The following is a 25,631-nucleotide window of genomic DNA, read 5'->3' on the forward strand; positions in this document are numbered from 1 at the left end:
CACTGAATTCCATTCCATTCCGTTCCGTTCCGTTCCGTTCCGTTCCATTCCATTCCATTCCATTCCATTGAATTCCGTTCCATTCCATTGAATTCCATTCCATTCCGTTCCATTCCATTGAATTCCGTTCCGTTCCGTTCCGTTCCGTTCCGTTCCGTTCCATTCCGTTCCATTCCGTTCCATTCGATTCCATTCCATTCCACTCCATTCCATTCCATTCCGTTCTACTCGGGTTCATTCCATTCCATTCCGTTCCGTTCCGTTCCGTTCCGTTCCATTCCTTTCTACTTGTGTTGATTCCATTCCATTCCATTCTATTCCATTGAATTCCATTCCATTGAATTCCATTCCATTCCATTCCATTCCATTCCATTGAATTCCATTCCATTCCATTCCATTCCATTCCACTGAATTCCATTCCATTCCATTCAATTGAATTCCATTCCATTCCATTCCATTAGATTCCATTCCATTCCATTGAATTCCATTCCATTCCATTCCAATCCATTCCATTCCATTGAATTCCATTGAATTCCATTCCATTGAATTCCATTCCATTCCATTGAATTCCATTCCATTCCATTCCATTCCATTCCGTTCCATTCCATTCCGTTCCATTCCATTCCATTCCATTCCGTTCCGTTCCATTCCGTTCCATTCCGTTCCATTCCATTGAATTCCGTTCCATTGCATTGAATTCCGTTCCATTCCATTCCATTCCTTTCCGTTCCGTTCCGTTCCGTTCCGTTGAGTTCCGTTCCGTTCTACTCGGGTTGATTCCATTCTATTCCATTCCATTCCATTCGATTCCATTCTATTCCATTCGATTCCATTCGATTCAATTCGATTCCATTCCATTCCATTCCATTCCATTCCATTCCATTGAATTCCATTCCATTCCATTGAATTCCATTCCATTCCATTCCGTTCCATTCCATTCCGTTCCATTCCATTCCATTCCATTCCATTCCATTCCATTCCATTACGTTCCGTTCCATTCTGTTCCATTCCGTTCCATTCCATTGAATTCCGATCCATTGCATTGAATTCCATTCCATTCCATTCCATTCCTTTCCGTTCCGTTCCGTTCCGCTCCGTTCCGTTCCGTTCCGTTCTACTCGGATTGATTCCATTCTACTCCATTCCATTCCATTCGATTGCATTCGATTCCATTCGATTCCATACGATTCCATTCCATTCCATTCCATTCCATTCCATTCCATTCCATTCCATTGAATTCCATTCCATTCCATTCCATTCCATTCCATTCCATTCCATTCCATTCCATTGAATTCCATTCCACTCCATTCCATTCCATTGAATTCTGTTCCATTCAATTCCATTCCATTCCATTCCGTTCTACTCGGGTTTATTCCATTCTATTCCATTCCGTTCCATTCCGTTCCGTTCCTTTCCGTTCCATTCCATTCCACTCGGGTTGGTTCCATTCTATTCCATTCCATTCCATTCGATTCCATTCGATTCCATTCGATTCCATTCGATTCCATTCGATTCCATTCCATTCCATTCCATTCCATTGAATTCCGTTCCATTCCATTCAATTCCATTCCATTCCATTTGAATTCCATTCCATTCCATTCCGTTCCATTCCATTCCATTCCATTCCATTCCATTCCATTCCATTCCGTTCTACTCGGGTTGATTCCATTCTATTCCATTCCATTCCATTCGATTCCATTTGATTCCATTCGATTCCATTCGATTCCATTCCATTCCATTCCATTCCATTCCATTCCATTCCATTCCACTGAATTCCATTCCATTCCATTGAATTCCATTCCATTCCATTCCATTCCATTGAAGTCCGTTCCATTCCATTCCATTCCATTCCATTCCATTGCATTCCATTGAATTCCATTCCATTGAATTCCATTCCATTCCATTCCATTCCACTGAATTCCATTCCATTCCGTTCCGTTCCGTTCCGTTCCGTTCCATTCCATTCCATTCCATTCCATTGAATTCCGTTCCATTCCATTGAATTCCATTCCATTCCGTTCCATTCCATTGAATTCCGTTCCGTTCCGTTCCGTTCCGTTCCGTTCCGTTCCGTTCCATTCCGTTCCATTCCGTTCCATTCGATTCCATTCCATTCCATTCCATTCCATTCCATTCCGTTCTACTCGGGTTCATTCCATTCCATTCCGTTCCGTTCCGTTCCGTTCCGTTCCATTCCTTTCTACTTGTGTTGATTCCATTCCATTCCATTCTATTCCATTGAATTCCATTCCATTGAATTCCATTCCATTCCATTCCATTCCATTCCATTGAATTCCATTCCATTCCATTCCATTCCATTCCACTGAATTCCATTCCATTCCATTCAATTGAATTCCATTCCATTCCATTCCATTAGATTCCATTCCATTCCATTGAATTCCATTCCATTCCATTCCAATCCATTCCATTCCATTGAATTCCATTGAATTCCATTCCATAGAATTCCATTCCATTCCATTGAATTCCATTCCATTCCATTCCATTCCATTCCATTCCGTTCCATTCCATTCCGTTCCATTCCATTCCATTCCTTTCCATTCCATTCCGTTCCGTTCCATTCCGTTCCATTCCGTCCCATTCCATTGAATTCCATTCCATTCCATTCCATTCCATTGAAGTCCGTTCCATTCCATTCCATTCCATTCCATTCCATTGAATTCCATTCCATTCCATTCCATTCCATTGAATTCAATTCCATTCCGTTCCGTTCCGTTCCGTTCCGTTCCGTTCCGTTCCATTCCATTCCATTCCATTCCATTGAATTCCGTTCCATTCCATTGAATTCCATTCCATTCCGTTCCATTCCATTGAATTCCGTTCCGTTCCGTTCCGTTCCGTTCCATTCCGTTCCATTCCGTTCCATTCCGTTCTACTTGGGTTGATTCCATTCTATTCCATTCCATTCCATTCGATTCCATTCCATTCCGTTCCATTCCATTAAATTCCGTTCTACTCGGGTTCATTCCATTCCATTCCGTTCCTTTCCGTTCCGTACCATTCCTTTCTACTTGTGTTGATTCCATTCCATTCCATTCTATTCCATTGAATTCCATTCCATTCCATTCCATTCCATTCCATTACATGGAATTCCATTGAATTCCATTGAATTCCATTCCATTGAATTCCATTCCATTCCATTCCATTCCATTCCATTCCATTCCATTGAATTCCATTCCATTCCATTCCATTCCATTCCATTCCATTCCATTCCATTGAATTCCATTCCATTCTATTCCATTCCATTCCATTGAATTCCATTCCATTCCATTCCATTCCATTCCATTCCTTTCCATTCCATTGAATTCCATTGAATTCCGTTCCATTGAATTCCATTCCATTCCATGGAATTCCATTCCATTCCATTCCATTCCATTCCGTTCCATTCCATTCCGTTCCATTCCATTCCATTCCATTCCATTCCGTTCCGTTCCATTCCGTTCCATTCCGTTCCATTCCATTGAATTCCGTTCCCTTGCACTGAATTCCGTTCCATTCCATTCCATTCCTTTCCGTTCCGTTCCGTTCCGTTCCGTTCCGTTCTACTCGGGTTGATTCCATTCTATTCCATTCCATTCCATTCGATTCCATTCTAATCCATTCGATTCCATTCGATTCAATTCGATTCCATTCCATTCCATTTCATTCCATTCCATTCCAATGAATTCCATTCCATTCCATTGAATTCCATTCCATTCCATTCCATTCCATTGAATTCCATTCCATTCCATTGAATTCCATTCCATTCCATTCCATTCGATTCCATTCCATTCCATGGAATTCCATTCCATTCCATTCCATTCCATTCCATTCCATTCCATTCCATTCCATTCCATTCCATTCGATTCCATTCGATTCCTTTCGATTCCATTCGATTCCATTCCATTCCATTCCATTCCATTGAATTCCATTCCATTCCATTCCATTCCATTGAATTCCATTCCATTCCATTCCATCGAATTCCATTCCATTCCATTGAATTCCATTCCATTCCATTCCATTCCATTCCATTCCATTCCATTCCATTACATCGAATTCCAGTCCATTCCATTCCATTCCATTCCAATCCATTGTATTCCATTCCATTCCATTGAATTCCATTCCATTCCATTCCATTCCATTGAATTCCGTTCCATTGAATTCCATTCCTTTCCGTTCCCTTCCGTTCCGTTCTGTTCCATTCTACTCGGGTTGATTCCATTCTTTTCCATCACATTTCATTCGATTCCATTCGATTCCATTCCATTCCATTCAATTCCATTCCATTCCATTGAATTCCATTCCATTCCATTCCATTCCATTGAATTCCATTCCATTCCATTCCATTCCATTCCCTTCCATTCCATTCCGTTCCATTGCATTCCATTCCATTCCATTCCATTCCGTTCCGTTCCATTCCGTTCCATTCCATTCCATTCCATTGAATTCCGTTCCATTGCATTGAATTCTGTTCCATTCCATTCCATTCCTTTCCGTTCCGTTCCGTTCCGTTCCGTTCCGTTCTACTCGGGTTGATTCCATTCTATTCCATTCCATTCCATTCTATTCCATTGTATTCCATTCGATTCCATTCGATTCAATTCGATTCCATTCCATTCCATTCCATTCCATTCCATTCCATTCCATTGAATTCCATTCCATTCCATTCCGTTCCATTCCATTCCGTTCCATTCCATTCCATTCCATTCCATTCCATTCCATTCCGTTCCATTACGTTCCGTTCCATTCCGTTCCATTCCATTGAATTCCGATCCATTGCATTGAATTCCGTTCCATTCCATTCCATTCCTTTCCGTTCTGTTCCGTTCCGTTCCGTTCCGTTCTACTCGGATTGATTCCATTCTATTCCATTCCATTCCATTCCATTCCATTCCCTTCCATTCCATTCCGTTCCATTCCATTCCATTCCATTCCATTCCGTTCCGTTCCATTCCGTTCCATTCCGTTCCATTCCATTGAATTCCGTTCCATTGCATTGAATTCCGTTCCATTCCATTCCATTCCTTTCCGTTCCGTTCCGTTCCGTTCCGTTCCGTTCTACTCGGGTTGATTCCATTCTATTCCATTCCATTCCATTCTATTCCATTGTATTCCATTCGATTCCATTCGATTCCATTCGACTCCATTCCATTCCATTCCATTCCATTCCATTCCATGGAACTCCATTCCATTCCATTGCATTCCATTCCATTCCTTTCCATTCCATTGAATTCCATTCCATTCCATTCCATTCCATTGAATTCTGTTCCATTCAATTCCATTCGATTCCATTCCGTTCTACTCGGGTTGATTCCATTCTATTCCGTTCCGTTCCGTTCCGTTCCGTTCCATTCCATTCCACTCGGGTTGATTCCATTCGATTCCATTCCATTCCATTCGATTCCATTCGATTCCAATCGATTCCATTCGATTCCATTCCATTCCATTCCATTCCATTGAATTCCATTCCATTCCATTCCATTCCATTGAATTCCGTTCCATTCCATTCTATTGCATTCCATTCCATTCCATTGAATTCCATTACATTGAATTCCATTCCATTCCATTCCCTTCCATTGAATTCCATTCCATTCCGTTCCGTTCCGTTCCGTTCCGTTCCGTTCCATTCCATTCCATTCCATTCCATTGAATTCCGTTCCATTCCATTGAATACCGTTCCATTCCGTTCCATTCCATTGAATTCCGTTCCGTTCCGTTCCGTTCCGTTCCGTTCCGTTCCATTCCGTTCCATTCCGTTCTACTCGGGTTGATTCCATTCTATTCCATTCCATTCCACTCGATTCCATTCCATTCAATTCCATTCCATTCCATTCCATTCCGTTCTACTCGGGTTCATTCCATTCCATTCCGTTCCGTTCCGTTCCGTTCCATTCCTTTCTACTTGTGTTGATTTCATTCCATTCCATTCTATTCCATTGAATTCCATTCCATTCCATTCCATTCCATTGAATTCCATTCCATTGCATTCCATTCCATTCCATTCCATTGAATTACATTGAATTCCATTCCATTGAATTCCATTCCATTCCATTGAATTCCATTCCATTCCATTCCATTCCATTCCGTTCCATTCCATTCCGTTACATTCCATTCCATTCCATTCCATTCCGTTCCATTCCGTTCCATTCCGTTCCATTCCATTGAATTCCGTTCCATTGCATTGAATTCCGTTCCATTCCATTCCATTCCATTCCATTCCATTCCGTTCCATTCCATTCCATTCCATTCCATTACGTTCCGTTCCATTCCGTTCCATTCCATTGAATTCCGATCCATTGCATTGAATTCCGTTCCATTCCATTCCATTCCTTTCCGTTCCGTTCCGTTCCGTTCCGTTCCGTTCTACTCGGATTGATTCCATTCTATTCCATTCTCTTCCATTCGATTCAATTCGATTCCATTCCATTCCATTCCATTCCATTCCATTCCATTCCATTCCATTCCATTCCATTCCATTCCATTCCATTCTACTCGGGTTGATTCCATTCTATTCCATTCCATTCCATTCGATTCCATTCGATTCCATTCGATTCCATTCCATTCCATTCCATTCCATTCCATTCCATTCCATTCCATTGAATTCCATTCCATTCCATTGAATTCCATTCCATTCCATTCCATTCCATTGAATTCCGTTCCATTCCATTCCATTCCACTCCATTCCATTCCATTGAATTCCATTACATTGAATTCCATTCCATTCCATTCCATTCCATTGAATTCCATTCCATTCCGTTCCGTTCCGTTCCATTCCGTTCCGTTCCGTTCCATTCCATTCCATTCCATTCCATTGAATTCCGTTCCATTCCATTGAATTCCATTCCATTCCGTTCCATTCCATTGAATTCCGTTCCGTTCCGTTCCGTTCCATTCCGTTCCGTTCCATTCCGTTCCATTCCATTCTATTCCGTTCTACTCGGGTTGATTCCATTCTATTCCATTCCATTCCACTCGATTCCATTCCATTCCATTCCATTCCATTCCATTCCATTCCATTCCGTTCTACTCGGGTTCATTCCATTCCATTCCGTTCCGTTCCATTCCTTTCTACTTGTGTTGATTTCATTCCATTCCATTCTATTCCATTGAATTCCATTCCATTCCATTCCATTCCATTCCATGGAATTCCATTGAATTCCATTCCATGGAATTCCATTCCATTCCATTCCAATCCATTCCATTCAATTCCATTGAATTCCATTCCATTCCATTCCATTCCATTGCATTCCATTCCATTCCATTCCATTGAATTCCATTCCATTCCATTCCATTCCATTCCATTCCATTCCATTCCATTGAATTCTATTCCATTCCATTCCATTCCATTCCATTCCATTCCATTCCATTGAATTCCATGGAATTCCATTCCATTGAATTCCATTCCATTCCATTGAATTCCATTCCATTCCATTCCATTCCATTCCCTTCCATTCCATTCCGTTGCATTCCATTCCATTCCATTCCATTCCATTGCTTTCCGTTCCATTCCGTTCCATTCCGTTCCATTCCATTGAATTCCGTTCCATTGCATTGAATTCCGTTCCATTCCATTCCATTCCTTTCCGTTCCGTTCCGTTCCGTTCCGTTCCGTTCTACTCGGGTTGATTCCATTCTATTCCATTCCATTCCATTCTATTCCATTGTATTCCATTCGATTCCATTCGATTCAATTCGATTCCATTCCATTCCATTCCATTCCATTCCATTGAATTCCATTCCATTCCATTCCGTTCCATTCCATTCCGTTCCATTCCATTCCATTCCATTCCATTCCATTCCATTCCGTTCCATTACGTTCCGTTCCATTCCGTTCCATTCCATTGAATTCCGATCCATTGCATTGAATTCCGTTCCATTCCATTCCATTCCTTTCCGTTCTGTTCCGTTCCGTTCCGTTCCGTTCTACTCGGATTGATTCCATTCTATTCCATTCCATTCCATTCCATTCCATTCCCTTCCATTCCATTCCGTTCCATTCCATTCCATTCCATTCCATTCCATTCCGTTCCGTTCCATTCCGTTCCATTCCGTTCCATTCCATTGAATTCCGTTCCATTGCATTGAATTCCGTTCCATTCCATTCCATTCCTTTCCGTCCCGTTCCGTTCCGTTCCGTTCCGTTCTACTCGGGTTGATTCCATTCTATTCCATTCCATTCCATTCTATTCCATTGTATTCCATTCGATTCCATTCGATTCCATTCGACTCCATTCCATTCCATTCCATTCCATTCCATTCCATGGAACTCCATTCCATTCCATTCCATTCCATTCCATTCCTTTCCATTCCATTGAATTCCATTCCATTCCATTCCATTCCATTGAATTCTGTTCCATTCAATTCCATTCGATTCCATTCCGTTCTACTCGGGTTGATTCCATGCTATTCCATTCCGTTCCGTTCTGTTCCGTTCCGTTCCGTTCCATTCCATTCCATTCCATTCGATTCCATTCCATTCCATTCCATTCCATTGAATTCCATTCCATTCCATTCCATTCCATTGAATTCCGTTCCATTCCATTCTATTGCATTCCATTCCATTCCATTGAATTCCATTACATTGAATTCCATTCCATTCCATTCCATTCCATTGAATTCCATTCCATTCCGTTCCGTTCCGTTCCGTTCCGTTCCGTTCCATTCCATTCCATTGAATTCCGTTCCATTCCATTGAATACCATTCCATTCCGTTCCATTCCATTGAATTCCGTTCCGTTCCGTTCCGTTCCGTTCCATTCCGTTCCATTCCGTTCTACTCGGGTTGATTCCATTCTATTCCATTCCATTCCACTCGATTCCATTCCATTCAATTCCATTCCATTCCATTCCATTCCGTTCTACTCGGGTTCATTCCATTCCATTCCGTTCCGTTCCGTTCCGTTCCATTCCTTTCTACTTGTGTTGATTTCATTCCATTCCATTCTATTCCATTGAATTCCATTCCATTCCATTCCATTCCATTCCATTCCATGGAATTCCATGGAATTCCATTCCATGGAATTCCATTCCATTCCATTCCATAGAATTCCATTCCATTGCATTCCATTCCATTCCATTCCATTGAATTCCATTGAATTCCATTCCATTGAATTCCATTCCATTCCGTTCCGTTCCGTTCCGTTCCGTTCCGTTCCGTTCCATTCCATTCCATTCCATTCCATTCCATTGAATTCCGTTCCATTCCATTGAATTCCATTCCATTCCGTTCCATTCCATTGAATTCCGTTCCGTTCCGTTCCGTTCCATTCCGTTCCGTTCCATTCCGTTCCATTCCGTTCTATTCCGTTCTACTCGGGTTGATTCCATTCTATTCCATTCCATTCCACTCGATTCCATTCCATTCCATTCCATTCCATTCCATTCCATTCCATTCCGTTCTACTCGGGTTCATTCCATTCCATTCCGTTCCGTTCCATTCCTTTCTACTTGTGTTGATTTCATTCCATTCCATTCTATTCCATTGAATTCCATTCCATTCCATTCCATTCCATTCCATGGAATTCCATTGAATTCCATTCCATGGAATTCCATTCCATTCCATTCCAGTCCATTCCATTCCATTCCATTGAATTCCATTCCATTCCATTCCATTCCATTGCATTCCATTCCATTCCATTCCATTGAATTCCATTCCATTCCATTCCATTCCATTCCATTGAATTCCATTGAATTCCATTCCATTGAATTCCATTCCATTCCATTGAATTCCATTCCATTCCATTCCATTCCATTCCCTTCCATTCCATTCCGTTGCATTCCATTCCATTCCATTCCATTCCATTCCGTTCCGTTCCATTCCGTTCCATTCCGTTCCATTCCATTGAATTCCGTTCCATTGCATTGAATTCCGTTCCATTCCATTCCATTCCTTTCCGTTCCGTTCCGTTCCGTTCCGTTCCGTTCTACTCGGGTTGATTCCATTCTATTCCATTCCATTCCATTCTATTCCATTGTATTCCATTCGATTCCATTCGATTCAATTCGATTCCATTCCATTCCATTCCATTCCATTCCATTCCATTCCATTGAATTCCATTCCATTCCATTCCGTTCCATTCCATTCCGTTCCATTCAATTCCATTCCATTCCATTCCATTCCATTCCGTTCCATTACGTTCCGTTCCATTCCGTTCCATTCCATTGAATTCCGATCCATTGCATTGAATTCCGTTCCATTCCATTCCATTCCTTTCCGTTCTGTTCCGTTCCGTTCCGTTCCGTTCTACTCGTATTGATTCCATTCTATTCCATTCCATTCCATTCCATTCCATTCCCTTCCATTCCATTCCGTTCCATTCCATTCCATTCCATTCCATTCCATTCCGTTCCGTTCCATTCCGTTCCATTCCGTTCCATTCCATTGAATTCCGTTCCATTGCATTGAATTCCGTTCCATTCCATTCCATTCCTTTCCGTTCCGTTCCGTTCCGTTCCGTTCCGTTCTACTCGGGTTGATTCCATTCTATTCCATTCCATTCCATTCTATTCCATTGTATTCCATTCGATTCCATTCTATTCCATTCGATTCCATTCGATTCAATTCGATTCCATTCCATTCCATTCCATTCCATTCCATTCCATTGAATTCCGTTCCATTCCATTGAATTCCATTCCATTCCGTTCCATTCCATTGAATTCCGCTCCGTTCCGTTCCGTTCCGTTCCGTTCCATTCCGTTCCATTCCGTTCCATTCCGTTCTACTCGGGTTGATTCCATTCTATTCCATTCCATTCCATTCGATTCCATTCTATTCCATTCGATTCCATTCGATTCAATTCGATTCCATTCCATTCCATTCCATTCCATTCAATTCCATTGAATTCCATTGAATTCCATTCCATTCCATTCCGTTCCATTCCATTCCGTTCCATTCCATTCCATTCCATTCCATTCCATTCCATTCCATTCCGTTCTACTCGGGTTCATTCCATTCCATTCCGTTCCGTTCCGTTCCGTTCCGTTCCTTTCCTTTCTACTTGTGTTGATTCCATTCCATTCCATTCTATTCCATTGAATTCCATTCCATTCCATTCCATTCCATTCCATTCCATTACATGGAATTCCATTGTATTCCATTGAATTCCATTCCATAGAATTCCATTCCATTCCATTCCATTCCATTCCATTCCATTCCATTGAATTCCATTCCATTCCATTCCATTGAATTCCATTCCATTCCATTCCATTGAATTCCATTCCATTCCATTCCATTCGATTCCATTTCATTCCATTGAATTCCATTCCATTCCATTGAATTCCATTCCATTCCGTTCCATTCCATTGAATTCTGTTCCGTTCCGTTCCGTTCCATTCCGTTCCATTCCGTTCCTTACCGTTCTACTCGGGTTGATTCCATTCTATTCCATTCCATTCCATTCGATTCCATTCTATTCCATTCGATTCCATTCGATTCAATTAGATTCCATTCCATTCCATTCCATTCCATTCCATTCCATTGAATTCCGTTCCATTCCATTGAATTCCATTCCATTCCGTTCCATTCCATTGAATTCCGCTCCGTTCCGTTCCGTTCCGTTCCGTTCCATTCCATACCATTCCGTTCCATTCCGTTCTACTCGGGTTGATTCCATTCTATTCCATTCCATTCCATTCGATTCCATTCCATTCCATTCCATTCCATTCCATTCCGTTCTACTCGGGTTCATTCCATTCCATTCCGTTCCGTTCCGTTCCGTTCCGTTCCTTTCCTTTCTACTTGTGTTGATTCCATTCCATTCCTTTCTATTCCATTGAATTCCATTCCATTCCATTCCATTCCATTCCATTACATGGAATTCCATTGAATTCCATTGAATTCCATTCCATAGAATTCCATTCCATTCCATTCCATTCCATTCCATTCCATTCCATGGAATTCCATTCCATTCCATTCCATTCCATTCCATGGAATTCCATTCCATTCCATTCCATGGAATTCCATTCCATTCCATTCCATTGAATTCCATTCCATTCCATTCCATTCGATTCCATTTCATTCCATTGAATTCCATTCCATTCCATTCCATTCCATTGAATTCCATTGAATTCCATTCCATTGAATTCCATTCCATTCCATTGAATTCCATTCCATTTCATTCCATTCCATTCCGTTCCATTCCATTCCGTTCCATTCCATTCCATTCCTTTCCATTCCATTCCATTCCGTTCCATTCCATTGAATTCCGTTCCATTGCATTGAATTCCGTTCCATTCCATTCCATTCCTTTCCGTTCCGTTCCGTTCCGTTCCGTTCCGTTCCGTTCTACTCGGGTTGATTCCATTCTATTCCATTCCATTCCATTCGATTCCATTCTATTCCATTCGATTCCATTCGATTCAATTCGATTCCATTCCATTCCATTCCATTCCATTCCATTCCATTCCATTGAATTCCATTCCATTCCATTCCGTTCCATTCCATTCCGTTCCATTCCATTCCATTCCATTCCATTCCATTCCATTCCGTTCCATTCCATTCCATTCCTTTCCATTCCATTCCTTTCCGTTCAATTCCGTTCCGTTCCATTCCGTTCTACTCGGATTGATTCCATTCTATTCCATTCCATTCCATTCGATTCCATTTGATTCCATTCGATTCCATTCGATTCCATTCCATTCCATTCCATTCCATTCCATTCCATTCCATTCCATGGAACTCCATTCCATTCCATTCCATTCCATTCCATTCCATTCCATTCCATTGAATTCCATTCCATTCCATTCCATTCCATTGAATTCTGTTCCATTCAATTCCATTCCATTCCATTCCGTTCTACTCGGGTTGATTCCATGCTATTCCATTCCGTTCCATTCCGTTCCGTTCCGTTCCATTCCGTTCCGTTCCATTCCACTCGGGTTGATTCCATTCTATTCCATTCCATTCCATTCCATTCCATTCCATTCCATTCCATTCGATTCCATTCGGTTCCATTCGATTCCATTCGATTCCATTCGATTCCATTCCATTCCATTGAATTCCATTCCATTCCATTCCATTCCATTGAATTCCGTTCCATTCCATTCCATTGCATTCCATTCCATTCCATTCCATTTGAATTCCATTCCATTCCATTCCATTCCATTCCATTCCATTCCATTCCATTCCATTCTACTCGGGTTCATTCCATTCTATTCCATTCCATTCCATTCGATTCCATTCGATTCCATTCGATTCCATTCGATTCCATTCCATTCCATTCCATTCCATTCCATTCCATTCCATTCCATTCCATTGAATTCCATTCCATTCCATTGAATTCCATTCCATTCCATTCCATTCCATTGAATTCCGTTCCATTCCATTCCATTCCATTCCATTCCATTCCATTGAATTCCATTCCATTGAATTCCATTCCATTCCATTCCATTGAATTCCATTCCATTCCATTCCATTCGATTCCATTTCATTCCATTGAATTCCATTCCATTCCATTCCATTCCATTCCATTCCATTCCATTGAATTCCATTGAATTCCATTCCATTGAATTCCATTCCATTCCATTGAATTCCATTCCATTTCATTCCATTCCATTCCGTTCCATTCCATTCCGTCCCATTCCATTCCATTCCTTTCCATTCCATTCCATTCCGTTCCATTCCATTGAATTCCGTTCCATTGCATTGAATTCCGTTCCATTCCATTCCATTCCTTTCCGTTCCGTTCCGTTCCGTTCCATTCCGTTCCGTTCTACTCGGGTTGATTCCATTCTATTCCATTCCATTCCATTCGATTCCATTCTATTCCATTCGATTCCATTCGATTCAATTCGATTCCATTCCATTCCATTCCATTCCATTCCATTCCATTCCATTGAATTCCATTCCATTCCATTCCGTTCCATTCCATTCCGTTCCATTCCATTCCATTCCATTCCATTCCATTCCATTCCATTACGTTCCTTTCCATTCCGTTCCATTCCGTTCCATTCCATTGAATTCCGATCCATTGCATTGAATTCCGTTCCATTCCATTCCATTCCTTTCCGTTCCGTTCCGTTCCGTTCCGTTCCGTTCTACTCGGATTGATTCCATTCTATTCCATTCCATTCCATTCGATTCCATTCGATTCCATTCGATTCCATTCGATTCCATTCCATTCCATTCCATTCCATTGAATTCCATTCCATTCCATTCCATTCCATTCCATTCCATTCCATTGAATTCCATTGAATTCCATTCCATTGAATTCCATTCCATTCCATTCCATTCCGTTCCATTCCATTCCGTTCCATTCCATTCCATTCCATTCCATTCCATTCCGCTCCGTTCCATTCCGTTCCATTCCGTTCCATTCCATTGAATTCCGTTCCATTGCATTGAATTCCGTTCCATTCCATTCCATTCCTTTCCGTTCCGTTCCGTTCCGTTCCGTTCCGTTCCGTTCTACTCGGGTTGATTCCATTCTATTCCATTCCATTCCATTCCATTCCATTCTATTCCATTCGATTCCATTCGATTCAATTCGATTCGATTCCATTCCATTCCATTCCATTCCATTCCATTCCATAGAATTCCATTCCATTCCATTGAATTCAATTCCATTCCATTCCATTCCATTCCATTGAATTCCATTCCATTCCATTGAATTCCATTCCATTCCATTCCATTCGATTCCATTCCATTCCATGTAATTCCATTCCATTCGATTCCATTCCATTCCATGGAATTCCATTTCATTCCATTCCATTCCGTTCCATTCCATTCCATCGAATTCCATTCCATTCCATTCCATTCCATTCCATTCCATTCCATTCCATTCTACTCGGGTTCATTCCATTCTATTACATTCCATTCCATTCGATTCCATTCGATTCCATTCGATTCCATTCGATTCCATTCCATTCCATTCCATTCAATTGAATTCCATTCCATTCCATTCCATTCCATTCCATTCCATTCCATTCCATTCCATTGAATTCCATTCCATTACATTGAATTCCATTCCATTCCATTCCATTCCATTGAATTCCGTTCCATTCCATTCCTTTCCATTCCATTCCATTCCATTGAATTCCATTACATTGAATTCCATTCCATTCCATTCCATTCCATTCCATTCCATTGAATTCCATTCCATTCCATTGAATTCCATTCCATTCCATTCCATTCGATTCCATTCCATTCCATGGAATTCCATTCCTTTCCATTCCATTCCATTCCATTCCATTCCATTGAATTCCATTGAATTCCATTCCATTCCATTGAATTCCATTCCTTTCCATTCCATTCCATTGAATTCCGTTCAATTCCATTCCATTCCATTCCATTCCATTCCATTCCATTCGAATTCCATTCCATTCCATTCCATTCCATTCCATTCTATTCCATTCCATTCTACTCGGGTTGATTCCATTCTATTCCAATCCATTCCATTCGATTCCATTCTATTCCATTCGATTCCATTCGATTCAATTAGATTCCATTCCATTCCATTCCATTCCATTCCATTCCATTGAATTCCGTTCCATTCCATTGAATTCCATTCCATTCCGTTCCATTCCATTGAATTCCGCTCCGTTCCGTTCCGTTCCGTTCCGTTCCATTCCGTACCATTCCGTTCCATTCCGTTCTACTCGGGTTGATTCCATTCTATTCCATTCCATTCCATTCGATTCCATTCCATTCCATTCCATTCCATTCCATTCCGTTCTACTCGGGTTCATTCCATTCCATTCCGTTCCGTTCCGTTCCGTTCCGTTCCTTTCCTTTCTACTTGTGTTGATTCCATTCCATTCCTTTCTATTCCATTGAATTCCATTCCTTTCCATTCCATTCCATTCCATTACATGGAATTCCATTGAATTCCATTCCATTGAATTCCATTCCATTCCATTGAATTCCATTCCATTTCTTTCCATTCCATTCCGTTCCATTCCATTCCGTCCCATTCCATTCCATTCCTTTCCATTCCATTCCATTCCGTTCCATTCCATTGAATTCCGTTCCATTGCATTGAATTCCGTTCCATTCCATTGAATTCCGTTCCATTGCATTGAATTCCGTTCCATTACATTCCATTCCTTTCCGTTCCGTTCCGTTCCGTTCCGTTCCGTTCCGTTCCGTTCTACACGGGTTGATTCCATTCTATTCCATTCCATTCCATTCGATTCCATTCTATTCCATTCGATTCCATTCGATTCAATTCGATTCCATTCCATTCCATTCCATTCCATTCCATTCCATTCCATTCCATTCCATTGAATTCCATTCCATTCCATTCCGTTCCATTCCATTCCGTTCCATTCCATTCCATTCCATTCCATTCCATTCCATTACGTTCCGTTCCATTCCGTTCCATTCCGTTCCATTCCATTGAATTCCGATCCATTGCATTGAATTCCGTTCCATTCCATTCCATTCCTTTCCGTTCCGTTCCGTTCCGTTCCGTTCCGTTCCGTTCTACTCGGATTGATTCCATTCTATTCCATTCCATTCCATTCGATTCCATTCGATTCCATTCGATTCCATTCGATTCCATTCCATTCCATTCCATTCCATTGAATTCCATTCCATTCCATTCCATTCCATTCCATTCCATTGAATTCCATTGAATTCCATTCCATTGAATTCCATTCCATTCCATTCCATTCCGTTCCATTCCATTCCGTTCCATTCCATTCCATTCCATTCCATTCCATTCCGCTCCGTTCCATTCCGTTCCATTCCGTTCCATTCCATTGAATTCCGTTCCATTGCATTGAATTCCGTTCCATTCCATTCCATTCCTTTCCGTTCCGTTCCGTTCCGTTCCGTTCCGTTCCGTTCTACTCGGGTTGATTCCATTCTATTCCATTCCATTGAATTCCATTCCATTCCATTCCATTCGATTCCATTCCATTCCATGTAATTCCATTCCATTCGATTCCATTCCATTCCATGGAATTCCATTTCATTCCATTCCATTCCGTTCCATTCCATTCCATCGAATTCCATTCCATTCCATTCCATTCCATTCCATTCCATTCCATTCCATTCTACTCGGGTTGATTCCATTCTATTACATTCCATTCCATTCGATTCCATTCGATTCCATTCGATTCCATTCGATTCCATTCCATTCCATTCCATTCAATTGAATTCCATTCCATTCCATTCCATTCCATTCCATTCCATTCCATTCCATTGAATTCCATTCCATTACATTGAATTCCATTCCATTCCATTCCATTCCATTGAATTCCGTTCCATTCCATTCCTTTCCATTCCATTCCATTCCATTGAATTCCATTACATTGAATTCCATTCCATTCCATTCCATTCCATTCCATTCCATTGAATTCCATTCCATTCCATTGAATTCCATTCCATTCCATTCCATTCGATTCCATTCCATTCCATGGAATTCCATTCCTTTCCATTCCATTCCATTCCATTCCATTCCATTCCATTCCATTGAATTCCATTGAATTCCATTCCATTCCATTGAATTCCATTCCTTTCCATTCCATTCCATTGAATTCCGTTCAATTCCATTCCATTCCATTCCATTCCATTCCATTCCATTCGAATTCCATTCCATTCCATTCCATTCCATTCCATTCCATTCCATTCCATTCTACTCGGGTTTATTCCATTCCATTCCATTCCATTCCATTCCATTCCATTCCTTTCGATTCCATTCCATTCCATTCCATTCCATTCCATTGAATTCCATTCCATTCCATTCCATTCCATTCCATTGAATTCCATTCCATTCCATTCCATCGAATTCCATTCCATTCCATTGAATTCCATTCCATTCCATTCCATTCCATTCCATTCCATTCCATTCCATTCCATCGAATTCCATTCCATTCCATTCCATTCCATTCCATTCCATTCGATTCCATTCGATTCCATTCGATTCCATTCCATTCCATTCCATTCCATTGAATTCCGTTCCATTGAATTCCGTTCCATTCCATTCCATTCCATTCCATTCCATTCCATTGAATTCCATTCCATTGAATTCCATTCCATTCCATTCCATTCCACTGAATTCCATTCCATTCCGTTCCGTTCCGTTCCGTTCCGTTCCGTTCCGTTCCATTCCATTCCATTCCATTCCATTGAATTCCGTTCCATTCCATTGAATTCCATTCCATTCCGTTCCATTCCATTGAATTCCGTTCCGTTCCGTTCCGTTCCGTTCCGTTCCATTCCGTTCCATTCCGTTCCATTCCGTTCTACTCGGGTTGATTCCATTCTATTCCATTCCATTCCATTCGATTCCATTCCATTCCATTCCATTCCATTCCATTCCATTCCTTTCTACTCGGGTTCATTCCATTCCATTCCGTTCCGTTCCGTTCCGTTCCGTTCCGTTCCATTCCTTTCTACTTGTGTTGATTCCATTCCATTCCATTCTATTCCATTGAATTCCATTCCATTCCATTCCATTCCATTCCATTCCATTACATGGAATTCCATTGAATTCCATTGAATTCCATTCCATTGAATTCCATTGAATTCCATTCCATTCCATTCCATGGAATTCAATTCCATTCCATTCCATTCCTTGGAATTCCGTTCCATTCCATTCCATTCCATTCCATTGAATTCCATTCCATTCCATTCAATTGAATTCCATTCCATTCCATTCCATTCGATTCCATTCCATTCCATTGAATTCCATTCCGTTCCATTCCATTCCATTGAATTCCATTCGATTCCATTCTATTCCATTCGATTCCATTCGATTCAATTCGATTCCATTCCATTCCATTCCATTCCATTCCATTCCATTCCATTGAATTCCATTCCATTCCATTCCGTTCCATTCCATTCCGTTCCATTCCATTCCATTCCATTCCATTACGTTCCGTTCCATTCCGTTCCATTCCGTTCCATTCCATTGAATTCCGATCCGTTGCATTGAATTCCGTTCCATTCCATTCCGTTCCTTTCCGTTCCGTTCCTTTCCGTTCCGTTCCGTTCCGTTCCGTTATACTCGGATTGATTCCATTCTATTCCATTCCATTCCATTCGATTCCATTCGATTCCATTCGATTCCATTCGATTCCATTCGAATCCATTCGATTCCATTCCATTCCATTCCATTCCATTGAATTCCATTCCATTCCATTCCATTCCATTCCATTCCATGGAATTCCATTCCATTCCATTCCATTCGATTCCATTCCATTCCATGGAATTCCATTCCATTCGATTCCATTCCATTCCATGGAATTCCATTTCATTCCATTCCATTCCATTCCATTCCATTCCATTCCATTCCATTCCATTCCATCGAATTCCATTCCATTCCATTCCATTCCATTCCATTCCATTCCATTCCATTCCATTCCATTCTACTCGGGTTGATTCCATTCTATTACATTCCATTCCATTCGATTCCATTCGATTCCATTCGATTCCATTCGATTCCATTCCATTCCATTCCATTCCATTCCATTCAATTGAATTCCATTCCATTCCATTCCATTCCATTCCATTCCATTCCATTCCATTCCATTCCATTCCATTGAATTCCATTCCATTCCATTGAATTCCATTCCATTCCGTTCCATTCCATTGAATTCCGTTCCGTTCCGTTCCGTTCCGTTCCGTTCCGTTCCATTCCGTTCCATTCCATTCCATTCCTTTCTACTCGGGTTCATTCCATTCCATTCCTTTCCGTTCCGTTCCGTTCCGTTCCGTTCCGTTGCGTTCCGTTCCGTTCTACTCGGGTTGATTCCATTCTATTCCATTCCATTCCATTCGATTCCATTCTATTCCATTCGATTCCATTCTATTCAATTCGATTCCATTCCATTCCATTCCATTCCATTCCATTCCATTGAATTCCATTCCATTCCATTCCGTTCCATTCCATTCCGTTCCATTCCATTCCATTCCATTCCATTCCATTCCATTACGTTCCGTTCCATTCCGTTCCATTCCATTGAATTCCGATCCATTGCATTGAATTCCGTTCCATTCCATTCCACTCCTTTCCGTTCCGTTCCGTTCCGTTCCGTTCCATTCTACGCGGGTTGATTCCATTCTATTCCATTCCATTCCATTCGATTCCAATCTATTCCATTCGATTCCATTCGATTCAATTCGATTCCATTCCATTCCATTCCATTCCATTCCATTCCATTGAATTCCATTCCATTCCATTCCGTTCCATTCCATTCCGTTCCATTCCATTCCATTCCATTCCATTCCATTCCTTTCCGTTACGTTCCGTTCCGTTCCATTCCGTTCTACTCGGATTGATTCCATTCTATTCCATTCCATTCCATTCGATTCCATTCGATTCCATTCGATTCCATTCGATTCCATTCCATTCCATTCCATTCCATTGAATTCCATTCCATTCCATTCCATTCCATTCCATTCCATTCCATTGAACTCCATTCCATTCCATTCCATTCCATTCCATTCCATTCCATTCCATTCCATTCCATTGAATTCCATTCCATTCCATTCCATTCCATTGAATTCCGTTCCATTCCATTCCTTTCCATTCCATTCCATTCCATTGAATTCCATTACATTGAATTCCATTCCATTTCATTCCATTCCATTCCATTCCATTCCATTGAATTCCATTCCATTCCATAGAATTCCATTCCATTCCATTCCATTCGATTCCATTCCATTCCATGGAATTCCATTCCTTTCCATTCCATTCCATTCCATTCCATTCCATTGAATTCCATTGAATTCCATTCCATTCCATTGAATTCCATTCTTTTCCATTCCATTCCATTGAATTCCGTTCAATTCCATTCCATTCCATTCCATTTCATTCCATTCCATTCGAATTCCATTCCATTCCATTCCATTCCATTCCATTCCATTCAACTCGGGTTGATTCTATTCCATTCCATTCCATTCCATTCCATTGAATTCCATTCCATTCCATTGAATTCCATTCCATTCCATTCCATCGAATTCCATTCCATTCCATTGAATTCCATTCCATTGCATTCCATTCCATTCCATTCCATTCCATTCCATTCCATTCCATTCCATTCCTTCGAATTCCATTCCATTCCATTCCATTCCATTCCATTCCATTCCATTCGATTCCATTCGATTCCATTCGATTCCATTCGATTCCATTCGATTCCATTCCATTCCATTCCATTCCATTGAATTCCATTCCATTCCATTCCATTCCATTGAATTCCGTTCCATTCCTTTCAATTCCATTCCATTCCATTCCATTCCATTCCATTCCATTCCATTCCATTCCATTCCTTTCTACTCGGGTTGATTCCATTCTATTACGTTCCATTCCATTCGATTCCATTCGATTCCATTCGATTCCATTCGATTCCATTCCATTCCATTCCATTCCATTGAATTCCGTTCCATTCCATTCCATTCCATTCCATTCCATTCCATTGAATTCCTTTACATTGAATTCCATTCCATTCCATTCCATTCCATGGAATTCCATTCCATTCCGTTCCGTTCCGTTCCGTTCCGTACCGTTCCATTCCATTCCATTCCATTCCATTGAATTCCGTTCCATTCCATTGAATTCCATTCCATTCCGTTCCATTCCATTGAATTCCGTTCCGTTCCGTTCCGTTCCGTTCCGTTCCGTTCCATTCCGTTCCATTCCATTCCATTCCGTTCTACTCGGGTTCATTCCATTCCATTCCCTTCCTTTCCGTTCCGTTCCGTTCCGTTCCGTTCCGTTCCGTTCCGTTCTACTAGGGTTGATTCCATTCTATTCCATTCCATTCCATTCGATTCCATTCTATTCCATTCGATTCCATTCTATTCAATTCGATTCCATTCCATTCCAATCCATTCCATTACATTCCATTGAATTCCATTCCATTCCATTCCGTTCCATTCCATTCCGTTCCATTCCATTCCATTTCATTCCATTCCATTCCATTACGTTCCGTTCCATTCCGTTCCATTCCATTGAATTCCGATCCATTGCATTGAATTCCGTTCCATTCCATTCCACTCCTTTCCGTTCCGTTCCGTTCCGTTCCGTTCCGTTCTACTCGGGTTGATTCCATTCTATTCCATTCCATTCCATTCGATTCCAATCTATTCCATTCGATTCCATTCGATTCAATTCTATTCCATTCCATTCCATTCCATTTCATTCCATTCCATTCCATTCAATTGAATTCCATTCCATTCCATTCCGTTCCATTCCATTCTGTTCCATTCCATTCCATTCCATTCCATTCCTTTCCGTTACGTTCCGTTCCGTTCCATTCCGTTCTACTCGGATTGATTTCATTCTATTCCATTCCATTCCATTCGATTCCATTCGATTCCATTCGATTCCATTCCATTCCATTCCATTCCATTCCATTCCATTCCATTCCATTGAACTCCATTCCATTCCATTCCATTCCATTCCATTCCATTCCATTCCATTGAATTCCATTCCATTCCATTCCATTCCATTGAATTCTGTTCCATTCAATTCCATTCCATTCCATTCCGTTCTACTCGGGTTGATTCCATTCTATTCCATTCCGTTCCGTTCCGTTCCGTTCCGTTCCGTTCCGTTCCGTTCCATTCCACTCGGGTTGATTCCATTCTATTCCATTCCATTCCATTCCATTCCATTCGATTCCATTCGATTCCATTCGATTCCATTCGATTCCATTCCATTCCATTGAATTCCATTCCATTCCATTCCATTCCATGGAATTCCGTTCCATTCCATTCCATTGCATTCCATTCCATTCCATTCCATTTGAATTCCATTCCATTCCATTCCATTCCATTCCATTCCATTCCATTCCATTCCATTCCATTCCATTCCATTCTACTCGGGTTGATTCCATTCTATTCCATTCCATTCCATTCGATTCCATTTGATTCCATTCGATTCCATTCGATTCCATTCCATTCCATTCCATTCCATTCCATTCCATTCCATTGAATTCCATTCCATTCCATTGAATTCCATTCCATTCCATTCCATTCCATTGAATTCCGTTCCATTCCATTCCATTCCATTCCATTCCATTCCATTCCATTGAATTCCATTCCATTGAATTCCATTCCATTCCATTCCATTCCATTGAATTCCATTCCATTCCGTTCCGTTCCGTTCCGTTCCGTTCCGTTTCGTTCCGTTCCGTTCCGTTCCGTTCCATTCCTTTCCATTCCATTCCATTGAATTCCGTTCCATTCCATTGAATTCCATTCCATTCCGTTCCATTCCATTGAATTCTGTTCCGTTCCGTTCCGTTCCGTTCCGTTCCATTCCGTTCCATTCCATTGAATTCTATTGAATTCCATTCCATTCCATTCCGTTCCATTCCATTCCGTTCCGTTCCATTCCATTCCATTCCATTCCATTCCATTCCATTCCGTTCTACTCGGGTTCATTCCATTCCATTCCGTTCCGTTCCGTTCCGTTCCGTTCCTTTCCTTTCTTCTTGTGTTGATTCCATTCCATTCCATTCTATTCCATTGAATTCCATTCCATTCCATTCCATTCCATTCCATTACATGGAATTCCATTGTATTCCATTGAATTCCATTCCATAGAATTCCATTCCATTCCATTCCATTCCATTCCTTGGAATTCCATTCCATTCCATTCCATTCCATTCCATTGAATTCCATTCCATTCCATTCCATTGAATTCCATTCCATTCCATTCCATTCGATTCCATTTCATTCCATTGAATTCCATTCCATTCCATTCCATTCCATTCCATTCCATTGAATTCCATTGAATTCCATTCCATTGAATTCCATTCCACTCCATTGAATTCCATTCCATTTCATTCCATTCCATTCCGTTCCATTCCATTCCGTTCCATTCCATTCCATTCCTTTCCATTCCATTCCATTCCGTTCCATTCCATTGAATTCCGTTCCATTGCATTGAATTCCGTTCCATTCCATTCCATTCCTTTCCGTTCCGTTCCGTTCCGTTCCGTTCCGTTCCGTTCTACTCGGGTTGATTCCATTCTATTCCATTCCATTCCATGCGATTCCATTCTATTCCATTCGATTCCATTCGATTCAATTCGATTCCATTCGATTCCATTCCATTCCATTCCATTCCATTCCATTCCATTCCATTGAATTCCATTCCATTCCATTCCGTTCCATTCCATTCCGTTCCATTCCATTCCATTCCATTCCATTCCATTCCGTTCCATTCCATTCCATTCCTTTCCATTCCATTCCTTTCCGTTCCATTCCGTTCCGTTCCATTCCGTTCTACTCGGATTGATTCCTTTCTATTCCATTCCATTCCATTCGATTCCATTCGATTCCATTCGATTCCATTCGATTCCATTCCATTCCATTCCATTCCATTCCATTCCATTCCATTCCATTGAACTCCATTCCATTCCATTCCATTCCATTCCATTCCATTCCATTCCATTCCATTCCTTTCCATTCCATTGAATTCCATTCCATTCCATTCCATTCCATTGAATTCTGTTCCATTCAATTCCATTCCATTCCATTCCGTTCTACTCGGGTTGATTCCATGCTATTCCATTCTGTTCCATTCCGTTCCGTTCCGTTCCGTTCCGTTCCGTTCCATTCCACTCGGGTTGATTCCATTCTATTCCATTCCATTCCATTCCATTCCATTCGATTCCATTCGATTCCATTCGATTCCATTCGATTCCATTCGATTCCATTCCATTCCATTGAATTCAATTCCATTCCATTCCATTCCATTGAATTCCGTTCCATTCCATTCCATTGCATTCCATTCCATTCCATTCCATTTGAATTCCATTCCATTCCATTCCATTCCATTCCATTCCATTCCATTCTACTCGGGTTGATTCCATTCTATTCCATTCCATTCCATTCGATTCCATTCGATTCCATTCGATTCCATTCGATTCCATTCCATTCCATTCCATTCCATTCCATTCCATTCCATTCCATTCCATTCCATTCCATTGAATTCCATTCCATTGAATTCCATTCCATTCCATTCCATTCCATTGAATTCCATTCCATTCCGTTCCGTTCCGTTCCGTTTCGTTCCGTTCCGTTCCGTTCCGTTCCATTCCATTCCATTCCATTCCATTGAATTCCGTTCCATTCCATTGAATTCCATTCCATTCCGTTCCATTCCATTGAATTCTGTTCCGTTCCGTTCCGTTCCGTTCCGTTCCATTCCGTTCCATTCCGTTCCTTTCCGTTCTACTCGGGTTGATTCCATTCTATTCCATTCCATTCCATTCGATTCCATTCGATTCCATTCGAATCCATTCGATTCCATTCGATTCCATTCGATTCCATTCCATTCCATTGAATTCCATTCCATTCCATTCCATTCCATTGAATTCCGTTCCATTCCATTCAATTCCATTCCATTCCATTCCTTTCCGTTCCGTTCCGTTCCGTTCCGTTCCGTTCCGTTCTACTCGGGTTGATTCCATTCTATTCCATTCCATTCCATTCGATTCCATTCTATTCCATTCGATTCCATTCGATTCAATTAGATTCCATTCCATTCCATTCCATTCCATTCCATTCCATTGAATTCCGTTCCATTCCATTGAATTCCATTCCATTCCGTTCCATTCCATTGAATTCCGCTCCGTTCCGTTCCGTTCCGTTCCGTTCCATTCCGTACCATTCCATTCCATTCCGTTCTACTCGGGTTGATTCCATTCTATTCCATTCCATTCCATTTGATTCCATT

This window comes from Gorilla gorilla, chromosome 18, assembly GCF_029281585.2.
Source record: "Gorilla gorilla gorilla isolate KB3781 chromosome 18, NHGRI_mGorGor1-v2.1_pri, whole genome shotgun sequence".
Taxonomy (NCBI): domain Eukaryota; kingdom Metazoa; phylum Chordata; class Mammalia; order Primates; family Hominidae; genus Gorilla; species Gorilla gorilla.